The sequence below is a fragment of the Rana temporaria genome, chromosome 3 (assembly GCF_905171775.1).
Source record: "Rana temporaria chromosome 3, aRanTem1.1, whole genome shotgun sequence".
Taxonomy (NCBI): Eukaryota; Metazoa; Chordata; class Amphibia; order Anura; family Ranidae; genus Rana; species Rana temporaria.
Window position 1 is genome coordinate 78,333,127 of NC_053491.1, and position 16,201 is coordinate 78,349,327.

General features: G+C 44.6%; 1 non-coding gene across 1 annotated transcript; it reads left to right on the top strand.

Moving 5' to 3' along the window:
- The first annotated feature begins 15,090 nt into the window (after positions 1-15,090).
- LOC120933897 lies at positions 15,091-15,249 on the top strand. Its single transcript, XR_005748154.1, has one exon. It is a non-coding gene; the product is annotated as a U1 spliceosomal RNA (small nuclear RNA).
- The last annotated feature ends 952 nt before the right edge of the window (positions 15,250-16,201 follow it).

The following is a 16,201-nucleotide window of genomic DNA, read 5'->3' on the forward strand; positions in this document are numbered from 1 at the left end:
AATTGTGTGATGAAGTACATCAGCAGTAACTGGGGATGGAGATCCTAATGATAAGCAGGGCCAGATTCAGGTAGCAGTGCGGCGGCGTAACGTATCGTAGATACGTTACACCGCCACAAGTTTTCATCGCAAGTGCTTTGTGAAAACTATGCCGGCGGCCTCCGGCGTAAGCCCGCGTAATTTAAATGGGCGTGTGCCATTTAAATTAGGCGCGCTCCCGCGCCGGGCCTACTGCGCATGCTCCGTTTTGGAATTCCCGCCGTGCTTTCCGCGCAGCGACGTAATTTTTACGAACGGTGACACGCGTAGTGTAATTCCGTATTCCCGGACGGCTTATGCAAACGACGTGAATTTTTAAATTTCGACGCGGTAACGACGGCCATACTTTATACAGCAATACGATTGCTGTGTAAAGTTAAGGCACCAAAAACGACGACTAGCGACGGGAAACTAGACTAGCGGCGACGTAGCGAACGCGAAAATCCATCGTGGATCGTCGTAACTCCTAATTTGCATACCCGACGCTGGTTTACGACCAAACTCCCCCCAGCGGCAGCCGCGGTACTGCATCCTAAGATCCGACAGTGTAAAACAATTACACCTGTCGGATCTTAGGGATATCTATGCGTAACTGATTCTATGAATCAGTCGCATAGATACTCTGAGAGATACGACGGAGTATCTGAGATACTCCGTCGTATCTCCGCTGTGAATCTGGCCCAGAGTTACCAATTCATGTTAGTAATACATTAGTCCCATTCACACTGAGATCATGGATTAGCTCAGCGGCACACTCCCACACCACACAGGCACTGTGTCTCGGGTGATCAGACTGATAATCACTTGCAATGATACCACCAAAAGTCAAGGATCAAGTCAGGGTGCGCGTTCCGCCAGCACTCAGATGCTCACAAGGTATATGCAGGAAAAAAGGAGAAAACCAACATAGCATAATACTGCATGAGTGAAGAAACAGCAAAAATGCAGTGATAGCACTCACGAATCCTGAGGCTATAAACGATGTGTATGCTGCTCAGTACATCAGGTTCCTCATTTGGCACATCCGTGCGTCCCGTCACTGAAGCTCCTTCCCAAAGCGTTGCGTCACTGGTCACGTGATTTACTTTTATACCTCCTCTACCTATAAATCTGTACAATGTCATTGCTGTTTCACCTAACACACTAGTGATCTGGCTGTCTGTTGCTTCTATACCGAGCCTTTGACCTACATGTATGGAGAAAATCAGCCACATTTCTACAACCGCCAATCTTTGGGTTATGAAGGAAGAACAAGTTCCAGTATGCAATGCCAGCCAAAGGCCTAGGGTTGCCACCTGTCCGGGATTCACCCGGACAGTTCGGGTTTGGAATCATGCGTCCAGGTTTCGGACTGTCTGAAACTCAGGCACGTTATACAGACAGGACTAGGGCTTCCAGATACATCTGGATGAGAGGGGCTGACTGCCAAAGGGGTGAGTGAGCTCACCATCCATCCCTGTCTGTGACTGAAGTCTCCCTCCTTCTCTCTCCTGCCTATGAATGAGTACACTAAGGTAAATCATTGTTCTCAGAGCTCCCCTTACATCAGAGTTCCCCTTTATATCAGATTCCACAGTGTTCCCCCTTGCATCAGAGTCTTCTCCGTACATCAGAGTTCTCAGTGTTCCCCCTTAAATCAGGGTTCCCAGACCATCCCTTATGTTAAAGGCCCCAGAGTTCTCCCTTACATCAGAGTCTGCAGAGTCCCCCCTTACAGTGAAAGGGAACTCTGTGAGTTCAGATGTAAAAAGGAGAACTCTGTGGACTCCGATGTAAAGGGGGACTCTTGTTATTAACTTCATATGATTAGAAATGTTATTTAATAGGAAAATATATGTATAGTTTATACTATAAAAAAAAAATTGCTGTGCGCCGCTAAAGTGTTTCGGTTTGACTTGAAGAAAAGGTGGCAACCCTACAAAGACCTGAAGGTCATTCCGAAAAGTAAAAAAAACACGCATGGGGTCAGGCGTGTCTGTACCCTGACTTCCTGAGAAGTATAAACTCATGCAGCAATAACCACAACTGGTGACACAACTTCCTCAGCAGCTGATAATAAAGCCTTCAACTTCCTCTTGAATTGTGGTCAGCCAGTCTATGGGTGCAGGAAAGTCCCACAACTCCTGCCGAACATTACAAGCAAATTTCTATTTCAGGGCATGGTCATACCGCTCACAGCTCTCTGGTGTGTGCTAGTTAAACTGTCAAATTACACAGCTTTCATTAGAAGAATGGATAGTGCATTTGTATACATCTTCTTTTTTATCATCCATTTAAATATGAAATAGGGCATTAAAAAAAATCAACAGGATCTCAAGATATAATTTACACACATGATTCTCATAACATACTCATCCCTTATCAGTGGACTCAGTTGAACATTTGAGTCAGATAGAGCTAGAAAACAGGCAAGTACCAACTACTGTGCTACCTCTTTAGCTAACCCATCGTGCACTGGGAATCCTATGTCATCTATTAAAAGAACACTAAAGTCACATTATTTACATTAAGTAATAATAAAGAGCATTGATTGGTGACTAAAACTGCTATATTAGTATTGTGTAAATATTTAATTTGTACTTTGAAAATGTGTGACTAAGGATATCTCAGCCCATCCCTGAAGCTGATTTTTTTTATATTTCCAGCTCAGTGATACATCAGTTTCCTGCTAATAGCAAAATGACATGGTTTCTTTCATGTTAATGTACTGCTGTTCCTTTAGGACCAGAGTGAAAGAACACATCCCTGGGCACCCTGAAGATGTGCATGTTCTAGAAAAGGAGATGGACACTGCATGAAGTCGACTTTAAAGCGGGGTTTTACCCGCCATTTTTTTTTTTAAAGTCAGCAGCTACAAACACTGTAGCTGCTGATTTTTAATAAGGACACTTACCTGTCCTAGGCGCCCGCGATGTCGGTCCCCCGAAGGCCGATCCCTCGATCGTTGCAGGTCCCGGCGCCACCATGCTCACTTAGGGAAACAGGCAGTGGAGCCTTGCGGCTTCACTGCCCATTTCCTACTGCACATGCGCGAGTCTCGTGGCGCTGTATGAATGGGCGGGTGCTCTCTGGGATACACACAGTTCCCAGAAGGCAGCACGGAACCTTTCCCCAGAAGACAACGCAAGGATGAAGACCAGCCATGGACTAGGAAGAGGCAGATTAGGAAGGTCCGCATAGCAACCGCAATTTCTGGTAAGTAAAACATTTTTTTTTTCAATTTTTTCTTCAATTTTGGTGTAATTTCTTTTTTTAGGGTGGACCTCCACTTTAACTTTACAGTCTGCCCATTAGTTGCTTGATTACATTCTCAGACCTGCTTCTGGAACAGTAGTCAAACAGCACAACACAGTGAAAGTCTGCACCATCCCAGGGAACCCACCCGCCATTGCCTCTCCACTATTTATGCTGCTCTGATCCGACTGGCATAGGCTTTGTTCCCGATTTCCTTTCCAAATGGGAATCTGATCTTGACATGCAGTTCACTGACTCTCAGAAAGAGGAAATCCTCCATTTTGCGCAGAAGTTCTCCATTGCCACCAAGGCCCAGGAGACCAGCTATAGGTTCTTGACCAGATGGTATAGGGTACCTACCACCCTGCACCGTATCTTTCTCTCGGTACCTGGTACGTGCTGGTGGTGTGGAGCTGAAGGTGGCACGATGCTGCATATTTTTGGGACTTGCCATTGTGGCAAGAGGTGACCAGCGTCATTAAGCAACTGACCAATGTTGATCTAGCTGGGAACCCTTTGGCATGCCTGTTGCACCTGTCAGAGCGCCCTAGTAAGAAATATAAGGTCTCCCTCACTATTCAGTTGCTAAACACATCTAAGGCGTGCATCCCACTATGTTGGAAGTCTGTGCACCCACCCTCGAAATCCCTTTAATTCTCCAAAGTCAATGAACTTTTGAAGATCTCGGAGGAGACTTTTCGTGACATATGGAGGCCCTGCAATACTTTGCGTACAGATGCCTATCTGTAGGAAGTTTCACAATCTGGATTATTTTGTGGGGTGCTTGCTGTCAAACCCCCGGGTGAGAGAGTCTGTTCTCAGAGTTACTTAGCTTTTCCCCTTTCTCTTAGTTAATGGTTGGGTTCCTGGTGCCCATCCTTTTTTTTTTTGCTTTCTCATACTCTCCTCGTGACCCGTGTCCATCCCTTTTCTGTATCTGTAGTCCTCTCTCCCTTTTCTCCCTCCATGGTCCCTTCCCGTATCCCTTGCAAAATGCTTGCCTAAAGGGTTGCTGGGGATATGTAATTTAATTTGGGCTCATCACTGGTCATGACTTCTACTTGTAGGGCTAGATTCAGATAGATCAGCGGATTTTTAGATCCGCGTAATCTATCTGATTTAAGATCCGCCGCCGCAAGTTTGAGAGGCAAGTGGGTAATTCACAAAACACTTACCTCCAAACTTGCGGCGGCGTATCTTAAATTCCCCGGCGGAATTCAAATTCCGCGGCTAGGTGGAGTGTAGCATTTAAATCAGGGGCGTCCCCGCGCCGATTTAAATGCGCATGCGCCGTCCGCGAATTTTCCCGGCGTGCATTGCTCCCAATGACGTCACTAGGACGTCATTGGTTTCGGCGTGAGCGTAACTTGCGACGAGCGGTTTTGTGAATCGACGTACGCAAACGACGTAAAAAAAAAAAATTTGACGCGGGAACGACGGCCATACTTAACATTGGCTGCGCCTCATAGAAGCAGGGGTAAGTATACGCCGGGAAAACGCTTACGTAAACGACGTAAAGTGACTGTGTCGGGCCCGCGTACGTTCGTGATTTGGCGTATCTCGCTGATTTACATATTCTCGGCGTAAATCAGCGAGAACGCCCCCAGCAGCCATTTTTAAATTGCAGTTAAGATCCAACGGTGTAACACAGTTACACCTGTCGGATCTTAGGCATATCTATGCGTAACTGATTCTATGAATCAGTCGCATAGATACGACCGGCCGAACTCAGAGATACGACGGTGTATCAGGAGATACACCGTCGTATCTCTATGTGAATCTAGCCCGTAGTTTCTGCTCTCAGTGCTACAAATGGAGATATTGAAAGAGCAGAAAGAATTGTATTTACTCACAGCTAAAAAGAAAATGAGCGCAGCTGGGGATCTCTGGATCGATTTCAAGGTATTCTGGGGACTAAATGTATACAGAATTGTAAAGACACAGGATGAAACAATTGAAACAAACTATATTTGTCATTTTTTTTACTGTAATTAGCTTTAAATGATGCAAAGGTTGTATTAAAAAAAAATCCTTTTATCATCTGTGCATAAAAAAAAAATCCTTTTATCATCTGTGCATAATACATACAAAAACAGTTTAAAGTGTATTGCATTTAAATGAGAAAATAAGATTTGATTCGCTGCTCCTGGTTAGTGAAATTTGTTGGAATCAGCAATAGGAAATGATAGCTTTTGAATTATAGTTATCTGTTGGACCTCATCATAGAAAATACTATGATTATATGAAATGGCACATGGGCATCCTGCTAATCAATGGCCATTGTGGTGCATGCAGAAAAAAGTCTGAAAGTATCAAGAATATTGTAGCATGCTTTGTTAGAAAATATGTTTTTCACATATATTAGCCTACATGCACAAACATAAAGACACATACAGCTGTAAAATACAGAAGAATATATTCCATCTCTGATCTGAGCTGTACTGTGACTAAGTGGCCCAGGATGAGTCGATGAATATAAAAGCCATAGAGCAGGAGCCAAAAGTGCAGAACTGCTGCTTGTCAACCTGTTCCCTGTGGCTAAAGGCTGAACTCATGAGGTTGCAGGTGTCACCCCAGGCACACAACAGCTAAATTTCATTCAATAAAAGACATTTAACATTAACAATAAAATTGGTCGTGTAGAAGAATACACCTTATAATTTAAATATCGTTGTCAGATTCATCACCAATAAAGAGTATCTAAACCCAGGATTGGGTTGGATTTGATTGGCTCATTGAATTTCCCAGAAGTCTGCAGTATGGAACATATTATTATGCCGCGTACACACGACCGCTTTTCATGACGACAAAAATGTAATTTTTTTAATTGGTCGTGAAAAACAGTCGTGTGTAGGCTCCAGAGCATTTTTTAAAAAAATAGGCATTTAGAACCTGCTTTATTTTTTCACGTCGTGAAAAACGGTCGTGTGTACACTTTAACAAAAAAACGCGCATGCTCAGAAGCAAGTTGTGAGACGGAAAATTAGCATAAGCAGCCCAAAGGGTGGCTCTATTGGAATGGAACTTCCCCTTTATAGTGCCGTCGTACGTGTTGTACGTCACCGCGCTTTGCTAGAGCATTTTTTATCACGATCGTGTGTATGCAAGGCAGGCTTGAGAGAGATCATGTCGAGAAAAACTTTGTTTTTTTCCATGACACGAATAACGGTCGTGTGTACGCGGTATTAGATTTTGTGCATCCCCTAAAACAAAAATGTAATTTTTGGTGAGATATCCCCAAAGGAAATCACATCTAAAGGGATGCAAACCCAGCCCTTTTCCTCATTAGAGCCCTGCAGCAGCTGATTGATAATTACAAAATCACTCCCATACAGACTCACTTGGACAAACAAACAGCTATTTCTCTAAAATAATAAAAAGGTAGGAATCTACAACAAAGTTTGTTACAATCCTTGCAATGTACATAGATCGTGCAGAGAGGAATATTTTTTTCTCAACAAAGGTGGAGTTACTCTTTAACCACTTCCGGACCGCCGCATGTACATTTACGTCGGCAGAATGGCACATCAACGTACCTGTACGTGCCTGCCTAGACGTGGGTCAGGGGTCCGATCGGAAACCCCCCCCCCCGTACATGCGGCGGTTCCCGTGGCTTCAGGAGCGATCCGGGATGAGGGCGCGGCTATTCGTTTCTAGCCGCCCCCTCGCGATCGCTCCCCGGAGCTGAAGAATCGGGAGAGCCGTATGTAAACACGGCTTCCCCGTGCTTCACTGTGGCGGCTGCATCGATCGTGTGATCACTTTTATAGGGAGACTCGATCAATGACATCAGACCTACAGCCACACCACCCTACAGTTGTAAACACACACTAGGTGAACCCTAACTCCTACAGCGCCCCCTGTGGTTAACTCCCAAACTGCAACTGTAATTTTCACAATAAAGAATGCAATTTAAATGCATTTTTTGCTGTGAAAATGACAATGGTCCCAAAAATGTGTCAAAATTGTCCGAAGTGTCCGCCATAATGTCGCAGTCACGAAAAAAAACGCTGATCGCCGCCATTAGTAGTAAAAAAATAATAATAATAAAACTATCCCCTATTTTGTAAACGCTATAAATTTTGCGCAAACCAATCGATAAACGCTTATTGCGATTTTTTTTTACCAAAAATAGGTAGAAGAATACATATTGGCCTAAACTGAGGAAAAAAAAATTATATATGTTTTTGGGGGATATTTATTATAGCAAAAAGAAAAAAATATTGCATTTTTTACAAAATTGTCGCTCTATTTTTGTTTATAGCGCAAAAAATAAAAACCGCAGAGGTGATCAAATACCACCAAAAGAAAGCTCTATTTGTGGGGAAAAAAGGACGCCAATTTTGTTTGGGAGCCACGTCCCACGACCGCGGAATTGTCTGTTAAAGCGACGCAGTGCCGAATTGTAACAACCCCTTGGGTCATTTAGCAGCATATTGGTCCGGTCTTTAGCCTAGGTTCACACTGCTGCGAATTCAAAATCGCAGTAAAATGTGCGATTTTACCGCGATTTCGCCGCGATTTCGGCCGCAATTTAATGTAAATCGCGGCCCGAAATCGCAAAAAGTAGTACAGGAACTACTTTTTGAAATCGCAGATGCGGCGTCGCACTGATTAGGACAGTGCCATTGCCGACAATTGCCGCCGATTTGAGATGCGATTTGACATGTCAAATCGCATCTCAAATCGTTCCAAATCGTACCCAGTGTGAACCAGGGCTCAAGTGGTTAATGTTATGACAAGTGGATCTTCTCACGTCGTTCTGAAACTCCATTTGGACTGACATATTTTAAGATGCACTAATGTGATAGGCTCACTTTATGTGTCAATTTTCCCAAATTTCCTTGTGCTTAAATGTATGTATATATTACAGGTACTTATATAGTGCTGTCAGTTTACACAGTGCTTTACATAGATGTTGTACATTCACATCAGATATTTAGAGTTAGTAAAATAATAGGTTAAGTTCCAGCTGGCATGTTAACAGAGTCATAAGGTCATAAAAGATTAGATAATGCTATAATTTATATCTCTTAGGAAAATAGGCAAACATGTATGCTACCTAAACTGTGTTTTCCTTCAGCTGCGCTAATCTAGTGTTTCTTCAGTAGAAAGTTTGGCCATGCCGCCATCGCAGCTGCTGACTTCTCACTATGTTCTAGCTTTTAATTTCATTCAAAAGTCAATAAAACTGCGGGAAGAGCCCCAGCTGCCGACGATTAATTGAGGTTAGAACAAAGCTACCAATTCCCAGAACTACCGAGCCAACAGTTCTCCTGAGATCCCATGGACGTTCTCTAATATCCTAAGCAGCCATTATTGGCATTATAGGTCATAGATCGTCTGTAGTTACTACTATAAAGTATTAATACACAGATGCACATATGTACTGTGTGTGTTTACAAATAGGGGCATGGAAACTGAACGGGGCAAAGAAAGAGGTATTTAAAGAATAACTCCCACTTTTGTTGAGAAAAAAACACTCCTCTCTGGGTGATCTATGTACATTGCAGGGATTCTAACAGACTTTGTTGTAGATTCCTACTGTTTGTTATTCTGAAGAATTTGCTGTTTGTTTGTCTGTGTCCATGTGCCAATTGAATCTAAAAAAAGTGACAGGGTCTGCATCTCTTTAGCTGTGATTTCCCGAGAGTATATAACCAAAAGAGAGACAATCACACAAGCATGACATTACATATCTGGGGGGGGGGGGGTGTTTTCTGTACTCCATCTGTGTACAGAATGCCTCCAGGCTGCCATATTGCATTGAAGGAAAGGTCATTTTTAATAACATTCAATTACAATATGACTTGTGTAGCAATAGTATATACTGTATTGTTTTTTGGTTTTCTATTTTTTTTCTCCACGAAAGTGGAGTTACCCTTAAAAACCTTAAAATCTAGAAACAATCTTTCCCCTTTAATAACACGAATGAGAAATAATCTCCAGACTTGGTCCAAGCCGCCTCTCAATCTCCAAAGCCGAATCAACATATTTAAAATGATTTACCTTCCCAAATTTTGATATATATTCTGGCATGTCCCAATTTATAGCCCCAAAAAACTGTTCACAGAAATAAATATGCTACACTCCTAATTTCTTTGGGGTTCTAGACCACCTAGGATCTCCCTCGAGATGTTACATTTGCCCATTAAAGCTGGTGTCTTGGCTTTACCGAATCTTCAATGATATTATTCAGCATCCCACCTAACATATATACATTGGTGGTTCTTTCCAAATCTAGAGGTTGCCTCTGTAGCTACTCAAGCTGCCATTGTTCACTCTTATGGGGCATTGATTAATGTTTTATATAGACATGGCCCATACCTCTCAGTTGGGGTGGATATTCTTAAACTTTCCCACAAAAATGTTTATGTCTGTAATAACAGAATAGGAGGTGCCCCTTTAAGCAACTCCCCCAATATTTGGCTTTGGAATAATCCCCAACTGATTGAAATACACAGGTATCCAGAAGGGACGTGCTGGGCAGGTGCGGATCCGGGGGGGGGGGGGACAACGGGGCAATTGCTCGCCCCGAGAAAATAGTGAGCGGACCGGGTGGCCGGCAGGTGAGTGGGCGGGTGGGCAGTCAGGTCAGTAGGCGGTCAGCAAGTGAGCGGAGCGGGCAAGCAGGCCAGTGAGCAGGCCGGAGGGTGAGCAGAGCGGGCAGGCAGTCATGCCACTAAGCAGGCCGGTGGTTGGAGGGGAAGGCAGTACAGTGAGCGGGGACTTAAAAATTAGTAAACACATTTTTTTAACTTGTACCTACAGGTAACCCTACATAAAAAGCTTACCTGTAGGTACACTGAAAATCTCCTAAACTTGTGATGTTTAGGAGATATTGACATTGGATGCAGCTGGTGACGTCACCTGACCATGCACTTTGAAGGTCCAGCATATCGTGTGGGAGCCAAGCAAATGCGTGAAAGTGACGTCATCGTGGCCCTGGCCACTCATACAGCTGGAGCCCATGAACCCGGAAGGAAGACCTGTGAAGATGGAACCCAGATAGCAAGCAGATGAGCTGCAAGTTGTAAACCCTTGTGTTTGTTAACCTTAAAGCATTCTATGCATTAAGGTGAAAAAACTTCTGACAGTGACCAGCCCCCCCAACCATGGGCGTCCGCTGAAATTTTTTCAGAGGGGGGCGCTTCCGCAGCGGTGATACACATTTAACCCTTTCATCAAACCCTAGCAGGGGTTAAAAGTGCCCCACTAGTGGCCGAATAGCGCAGCTAAAACGATGGTAAAGCGGCGCTTTACCGATAACGCAGCCAGTTGGCAGTGTGAAATAGCTATTGAGATAATTCAGCTTCACTCCATGCCCATATAAATATAGCCTAGAGAATGCACAGACCCCACCTTCAGCACAGACCCCACCTTCAGCACAGACCCCTCCATTCAGCACAGACCCCTCCATTCAGCACAAAACCCTCCATTCAGCACAGACCCCCCCATTCTGCACAGACCCTTTCATTCAGCACAGATGGACCCCCCCTTCAGCACAGCCCCCCATTCCGCACAGACCTCTCCATTCAGCACAGACCCCCCCTTCAGCACAGATAGACCGCCATTCAGCACAAACCCCCCTTTTAGCATAAATGGACCTCCCCTCCCCCCATCCCATTCAGTACCTCAGATCAGCCATCAGCATGGCTGGGTCACAGCAGGTTCCCTCCCCCTGTGTACACATAAACACTGGAGGGGGAGGCAGCTTCACTCTGCTCGCTGTGTCTGTGTGACATCCGGCACGGGACCGCTCAGACAGCCCGCGGCCGCAAAACTCTTCAACACCTTCTCGATTTTCCAGGGGGGGTCAATTGCCCCCCTTTGCCCTATGGAGCGGACGCCCATGCCCCCAACCCCCTGTTTTACTCACCTGACCCCCTTCGATCCCTCAGCGGAGATGAGCTATACCTCTCTGCCCGGGGTTCTTGGCTCTTGATTGGATAGATTGATATAAAAGGATAGAAAGTCGCGCTAAATATAATGAATGAAAACCCTGTGATGGCAAACAAACACAGGGGTGTGTATCTCAAGATACAAAATCCCTTGCTGGTATCAGTGATTAGTCTAAATTAATCAGGTGTGATTATCTAACTTGTATAAATGAATCGTAGTATCTGAATAGATCAAATGAAACATATAAACCACACTTAGTGAACATAATGTGAATCCTGAAGGTTCAAAATTGGGAAACAAAAATAATAATGATATACATAAGTAAGTATGACAACAGTGCAGCAAGTGTGAATTACCAAAAATGAGTAAAGATCATACACATAAACACATGAGTGCTCCCTGAAAAAAATGTATAAAATTGAATACAGTTCAATGGAAATAAGATGTGAAAAGGTCCAATTCTAAAGTAATTAAGGAAGGGAAGAAAAAAACTGTGTTGAAAGAAGGCAATAATGAAGATGACAGAAGTAAATCCACCAGCACCGCAGGTAAGGTTGCTCCCCGTGATGGACGTCAAATGAAATGGGTAACCTTACCAGATAAGATGGACCTCCGCTAGTGGCAAGGTCTACAGCGCATGCAGATACAACCCTCTGCAGGGTCTTGTGATGATCCCAGGATGTCACTGGATCAGTGTTTGATCCCCTCCTTAGCCTCTGATAACTTTTCTCTGTATGTTGGAAAGACAGGATCTCCTAATCTCTGCAGGGGCCAAATGCTTCTCCAATTGGGGATGCAGTAATAAAGAAATAAAAACTCGGATAGAGTACAGGCATACCCCGCTTTAAGTACACTCACTTTACATACACTCGCGAGTAAGGACATACCCGTAAGTGCCTTACAAGTACTGTACAGACATTTTGCAGCCGCGGTAGAAGGAGCTGAAGCTCAGAGAGCATAACCCGCCCTGTTTCAGTGTGCCCCCGGCACCCCCACTACAGCCCCTGAGACCTCAACTACAGCTCCTGACACCCCCACTACAGCCCCTGACACCCCCACTACTCCCTAGAAGTGAAAAAAGGTACGGTTTCACTTTAAGTACATTTTCGTTTTACATACATGCTCTGGTCCCATTGTGTACTTAAAAGTGGGGTATGCCTGTATTACCTCCAAGATGATGGATAATTTATTCCATTTAAAAAAAATACAAACATTAAAAAAAGCCGGCATAAAAATATTCCAAGCGTACACGTCAGTCGTTCTAAGGTAAGTATCTCATTATGTGCTAGTACTCATCTCATAATGTGCTAGCACACAATGCATACTAGCACATTATGCCATTGCCTTGCAGGGGATTTGTTTTCTTAAATGCACACTTTAATACCGCTTTAAGCTGCAAGGGCAGCGGATGGGGGTGTTCCCTGACTGTGGTGCCAACGATTTGAGCTTGTAGCAAAAATGGAATGCCCCTGTCATGCTTGGTGTGCAGTACCGCCGCAGAATGTACCCTGTTTAAATGAATGGGAAAGTGCCTCAAACTCACCGCAATCGTGGTATGTTGGTCCGGTATTTATGGGGTTAAATCAGGCTGTGAGAATGCATCATATCATCTTTTCACCACCTGCCAAACATCTCTGATAAGTGACCTGAACGTGGATCGCTTTGCAAAGGCATGGCAATTTAGCCGCACGTCTAAATGTAGTTTTAGTACAGATTTTCATTAAAGTGGAACTCCAGTCAAAACATTTTATTTAGGTTTAGTTAAAGCCTCTGTCCAGGTGTACTCACAGTATATAGCATGTGACGGCATTAAACTATTACAGTCTTAGAATTCAAATTTATTCTAAACAGATAATATTCAAATTATTTTATAGGAATTTTGTGTAATATTCCAAATATATATGAAATGTACAAAACCTACAGATTTTATCCTGTTGATCAAAATGTAATTATCAAAGTAATTATCTCCATTCAAATCCTATAATGCTGCCTTTAGCGGAGTATAATAGGAGGAAATGCTTGGCACAGTGGATTGAGATCCTTCCAGGATTACTATAATGTGATGCCTTTGTGCAGAGACTTATGAGAGAATGACCCCTGCTGGATATCATGTGCATTACACCTACCAGAATTCTAGGGTGCAATTATTTGGGTCATTTACTGAATTGTCAGCTTTCTGCTGTAGATGCAGAGTGTCATTAGAAAAGGCAATAGAAAAACTAATGAATTAATGAATAAAGACAGCTTTAATCGTTGTCTGCACTATACCATTATATCCTTGCAAGAAAATGCCAACGGTTCCACTACTTTGAATTAATAGAGGGCTCCATATTTGTTTTGTCCTCTGAATAGTGACCCGCAGTGGATCACTCTTCAAAGGGCATTTAACAGGTGGTAAAGAGGTGCTTATGTTGTCTCCTCAACACCTGTTTTAACCGCCAAAAGCCTATAGAACTGCCCTGCGGCGTGGCCCTATTCAGGTGAATGGGTTGCATTCAGTGGGTGGTACTGCCACGTCATGTGTGCACTTCCATCTGCTGCCTTTGCAGCTGAAGAAGAAGTCGGGCCAAAGCTCTCTTGACTATACTTATCCTGTGGGTCACAGGAGTGCAATTTTTGTTCTGCACCCCTGTGATCCAAATTCAGCTGACAGCAGGCTAAAGTTTGCTGTTGGCTGATGTCACAGAGCTTGCCCAGACTCTGCAGGGATCCCAACAATATTGTTGGGATCTGCCCAGATGACTGACCAGCATCTGGCTCAGCCTCTCAGCCAGTGGCGGCTGGTGTTTTTTTTTGGGGCATATCAAACCCCCCATCACCCGCCCACTCGCTGACTTACCCCATCTAGGTGGCAGGTGGTGGGCATTGGCAGCGGGCATCTCCTCCATCCAATAGGACTGTGAGAAAAATGTGGGGGAAAACTGCGCTAAACCAAAACAAATGTGTAGCTGCTAACACTCAAACAAACAAATAGTGTAGCGCTAAAAAAATCGCATGAAATAAAACCATCTGTACACTGGAAGAGTACAGTAGTAAAAGACATAAAAATGAATAAACTGAATAGTAAATGGAGCCATATAAATGCATAAATGAGTATGAGTCCACTCCAAAATATGGAAAAATATATAATAATAAAAATCCCCCAAATTTTGGAGTGGACTCATACTCCGGGTGAGCTGTCTCTCTGAAGACCAAGAACTGAGCAATCGGTGGTCTTTGATCTCTCAGTTCCCGATGTTGAGGCAGCTGGGGACAGATGCAGTTATGGATCAATGCTGCATTTACATAGGCAAGTATGAATGTATATATATATTTTTTTTAAATTGTAGCTCAAACGCGTGTTTTTACTGTCGCTCAACCACAAGTGTAAATGAGGCCTTAAGGCTCATACACACGGTAGGACATCCAACAAAATTTCCCTTGGATTTTTGTCCTAATTGATTTGTCCTGCCACACCCATAGCATACACACGCTCTGACTTTTCTGCAAACTTTTCTAAAAGTTTCCTAACATCACGTGTTTTTTTTTGCTCTTTTCTGCTCTTTACCGCCACCCTTTGGTTAACTTCTGCTATTGTTTGTTGCTTTTAACATTGGTTTTCAGCATTCGTATTTGCACTTTGTCCAAAAGTTGGTTGGATTGCTGTACACACAGTCACACAAAGCACCATCGGACTTTTGTTGCCGAAAAGTTGGTCCGTTCGCAGACCCAACTTTTTGTCGGATGAAACCAGAAAAAGTTGGTCCGATGGAGCGTACACACGGTCGGACAAATTTGAAAAGTTGCAGATTTTGAAGTTGGTTGGCCAAAAGTCCGACCGTGTGTACGGGGCTTTACTCAGAAATTAGGTAAGCCAAAGGAGCAGCATAATAGCCAGTCAACTGCCATTTTCAGGTCAGTAATCTGTTTCGTTTAGTACTTACCTGGCAGGGGAGACACCATGATCATGAAGGTGGTTCTCCCAGGGCGAGGCACGGCTATTGCACACTCTAGGCCGTGCTGATCGTGGTTGTCTTCCCTGCCGCTTCTCGGCCTTTTGGCTGGGACTGGGTGTGGTATCTGTCCTTATCAGTTGTCAGCGGAGCGCTGAAGCACCTCCTACATGGGGAGGGTGGATGCAATCCAATGACGTCATTGCACCTGGAAGGATGGTTTCAGCAGGGACTACGCTGTGCTGCCCGATAGAATACTGGGGGCCAGCCCATGGTTGAGTCTGAGCCATCTGGAAGGGTGCTCCTGGTGAGGATGGGTACTGCGCTTGGTCTTGGTCTTTTTGCCGAGTTCTAGTCTGGCCTTCTGGCTGGCTGGTGTAAGTGCTATGTCTGTCAGCGATCCGGTAGGAGGAGCTGGTAATGCCCTGGGATAAGACGGGGCAGCACCATGCAAATCCGCTGGGTTGGCTGGCAGGGGTGGAGGGCTGCACTGGTCGGTCGGGGGGTCGGATATGGAACGAAAAGCCTATGGTGCATGTGCCCCTGGAGTGGCAGTCCAGGGGTATCTGAAGATCACTGTGTGTGAGGGACACATTGATTTAAGGATACCACGGTCACTGCACCAGATACACGCTTTTTTTAGCACCTGCCTCCTGGGCCGGGCCTTTTGGCTAGGACCGGAGGAATTTTTTATTCCTGGCCGGAGGGCCTGGTCATTGTTTCACCACAATGGCCACTTCTTTCACTCTCCTCTCCACTATCCCTTCCCCCACTTTATTTTATTTAAGCCTGTGTTTGTCACTTTTTTGTCTTTTTTTGTTGTGCACGTTTTGTCACTGTGTGATTAGTAGGGTGCGGGTCCTCTGGCCAGCCCTGAACGTCTTGGGAGTGGGTGGACATGGCCTTCTGGCTTAGTTCGCCTGCTCTCATGGGGTCTCCCTTCGGGGGAGCCCCACCTAGTACTGGGAGGGTTCTGTTTCGGCAGTCCCTCCGAGGAAGTTGGGTCCGTGTCGGCTTCGGTTGCTCGGACCACAGTACCTCAGTCCCCGTCTGGAGCCTAACGCCCCGGGGGATCAGGGTTTGGGTCCCTCTTC